We start from the raw sequence: 3,543 nt of genomic DNA on the forward strand, positions 1-3,543 counted from the left end.
GGCTGTCAGCAGCAGAAAGCTGGATAAGGGGCACAATATGGGCACAGGCACCCTGCTGTGCTGGTGTCAGTTGAAAGATCAGCTGAATCACCCCTGAAATGAAGTCGCTAACAGTTGGGATGCTCAGCTCCAGTGGCAAATAAATCTGACACCTGCTGTGACATCCGCATGTCTGTCTTGGTGCTCAGGCAGCTGGCCACTGCCTTCCATTGAGCTTCCACAGATAAAAGTCATTTTGACCAAGGGGAAAATTATCTATTTACCTTTGGTCAAAATATTTTCTCTTCTGATCTTTCCCTTAAGTAAAATCCAGAAGTGTCACGTGATTCCTTAATATTTACGTTTTTAAACTGGGGCAGGATGGGTGCTCCTATTAAAGACACGACCCAAAGGCAGGTACCATGAATCTGCTGTGGAACAGTCTGAACCTGGAGTGGCTTCAGCTGCTTCTCCCAGAGTTTGCATCCACTGCTGGTCCCTGCATGTGCACTGCAGGAGTGGGCTGTGATGGGCACCAGCAGGGAGCGTGGGCTGGGAGCAATGGGGACCACCTGCCTTACGCAGATGAGGCACTGAGGTATTTCCAAGACATCAGAAAACAGACTTATTAGTCAGCATGAAGCATCGTGCAGGCAGGATTACAAACCTTCAGCGAGTCCACACCAGCCTCTCCTCTCCCAGCTCGCAGGCAGAGCCATCTGTGGCTTACGGCTAAAAACCCACATCGTGTCACAGCTCCTAATCTAGCTCTAGGCTTCCCTAATTAGATCACGGCCAATTATTGCTTCCACCTGCCTCACACCATCCCCTTGCCCCTCACCGCTGTCATGCCCGCACCGTGGCACCTTCCTCGGTGTGGTGACACAGGACCAAACAAGACATGGGAGCTGCGAGGATGGCAGCCAGTGGACCACTATGGGCGAGGGCACCGCATGGCAGTGCCACCCATGCAGAGGAGTGGAGTGGGCAGAACCAACCTTTCCTCTTGCTCTGCTCCCCAAGCTCCCAGCACCACACTGGGAAGCAGTCAGTGCTGAGGGGGTTCCCGGTGCTGGGAAGGTTCCCCAGAGCTCTTGTCAAGTTGGAACTGGAAGGAGGCAGCAAACTGTTACTGTCACACAGACTCAAGTGGTGGCAGATGCTGTGGCTGGCCAGTGACGTGGGAAGGTGCCCAAATGGGGGCCAAAGCCTTGTGCTAACAGTGAGGACCATGTGCTGGGGTGGGAACTGGTCTGCAGGGCAAACATAGCGCTACTGCTCTGAAGAAAGAGAGGACAGAGATCAAAAACACAGTCAGAGAAGACAAAGAATAAAGGTAAAGAGGGAATAAAAGGAGAAGAAGAAAGATGATAGAAGGAAAAAGGAGAAAAGAAAAAAAGATGGAGCAGTGAATAGCAAGGGCCCTGCTTGCACAATAGCGTTTGTTTCTGGCTGCAGTCATGGAAATTATTCTCCCAACATGAGCACTGAGGAAGCCGTTGATTATCTCCCTACACTGACCCGGCTGCCGGCAGCTGCCTGTGCCTGCCTGCAGGATGTTTACTGTCCTGGTACCGGCAGGGCCATAACGTGCCGGGGAAACCCTGAGACCCTGCTGTCAGCTGAAGTTTCACCTCCTCCCCTGCAGAAACCCGGGGAACCTTCTGGCCATCACCCAGCCCCAGCAGTGCCATTGAGTTCGCTGGGCAAGGAGCCCCAGGATGCTCCTGCCTTGCTGAAAGCACTGACTGCTGCAGTTGTGACTCTTCCAGATTCTCAAGAAAAAGAGGAAAAAGCTGCTCTTCTAGTTATTGCAGCTGCAGGGAAATTTGAAGACCTTGGTGCAGAGAAGCACAACAACAGAGAGCCTTGTGTAGTGCTCACAGGCTTCCCCAGCCAGCCAGCTACTCCCTGGGCTGCCCAGAGCCGGCGAGCCCGCGAGTCTGCTGTCCCAACAATCCCCAACCACCCAGGCCAGCAGCGGCCAGGGAGCACAACAGGCATCCTCACTCATAGGGTTGCAGCACCAGGCACAGCCAGTGCACCACTGAGGCAAGGCTCACGGTCCAAGGAAAGAGGTCCTTTTGCCAAGCGCAGAGGAGGCAAAAGAGGAGGATGAGCACCTGCTGCAGGCTAAACATCATCCCCAGCCCCATGGTGATCTGTGCAGCTGCACCCCTTGCTACTGATTCTCTCACCCCAGTAGCATCGCCTGCTCAGAGGCACCAGGGTTTTTAACAGCGCTTCCCAGCGCAGAACCATCCTTTAACTGTCGCTCACCATCCCCTACTACTTAATTAACAAAGCAGCAGAGGGCTTGGTGGGTGTGAGCCTCCACCAACTGGCAAGAGCTGCAGCATGGGGGCTGGCAGCTCTGGAGAGCCTCACCAACCCCTTCCCTGTCCTGCATGGCTCCTGCTGGATGGCTGTGTGGGACTGGAGGAGAGCCAGGGGCTGGGAACAGGACCGTGCACCTTCATGTGTGGGAGTCTGTGGGACATAGAGGTTGAGAGAGGGCTGGAGCAAGGCAGAGGTCTTGGGTGGGTTACACTGGGAGATAACACGTGTTAGGAGTGCGACTGAACACACGTGCTTGCAGCCACTTCAGTGCATGGCTGGCGTGGTATGTATGTGCCCTCAATGCTGGCTGCTTTTCTCTCATCTCCAACAAGTGCTGCTGGGGTCTTTTTTTTTCCCCAGATTGTACAGCTTGTCATGGCAACAAGATCTCCTTGCACTGCAACTGCAGCCAGGACGCCTGGTGCTGACACATTTGCCTGTCTGCAGACATCACAGAAGCCCCTTCCAGCAGAGCTCTGGGCTTCGCAGACCCCCAAACCAGGTACAAGCGAGACCCTCAAGGGAGGGCAGCAGCCTGCCTCCCTGCACCAGGCCCAGACTGTTCCCCAGCTGGGATGCAACCAGGATCTGAGGAATTTTTTTGCAATGACTAACAGACAGCACCAGCACTTTCCATTTCATTCTGTCCAGGAAGGGTCTGTGGGATGCTTTAGCCCCCCTGCACTGGTCCAGCTGCTCCCCACCTTGTGCATGCCACCCCAGCAGCAATTTTCTAAGAGTAATGAAAGAACTGGGCAATGTGGGAGAAGGAAGGGTTTGCACACAGCAGCCCCCTCCTCACAGGTAGGGCAGGGGCTGCTCCTCCCATGGTCACCTTCCTGGGCACAGCACTCAAGAGCTGCAGGCAAATCCTCTTGGCTGATGCTGTTTTCTGCTTCCAGCATCGCGCTTGCACCTGGAGCTGCTCTCCACAAGCAACGTTGCTCTCATCCTAACCTCTCGTATCACACACAGAGTGTCTGTCCCATCAAGGCATCCCAGAACTGGCACTGAGTGCCGCAGGCAACCAGACAGGTCAGAGATGAGGAGCTCAGCCCCTCTGACAGCTCATAGGAAAGAGGTCCCCTAGCACTTGGTCTACTGTATCTGCATGCAGGCTGAGCGTGCCGCAGCTGCCTGCATATCCTACATGGAATGCCCAGTCTCCCCAGCAGGCATGGTATTTCCAGCGAGTGTGAGGTTGGAGATGTAGTACTCAACAGG

The sequence above is a fragment of the Apaloderma vittatum genome, unplaced genomic scaffold (assembly GCF_000703405.1).
Source record: "Apaloderma vittatum isolate BGI_N311 unplaced genomic scaffold, ASM70340v1 scaffold25007, whole genome shotgun sequence".
NCBI classification, from domain to species: Eukaryota; Metazoa; Chordata; class Aves; order Trogoniformes; family Trogonidae; genus Apaloderma; species Apaloderma vittatum.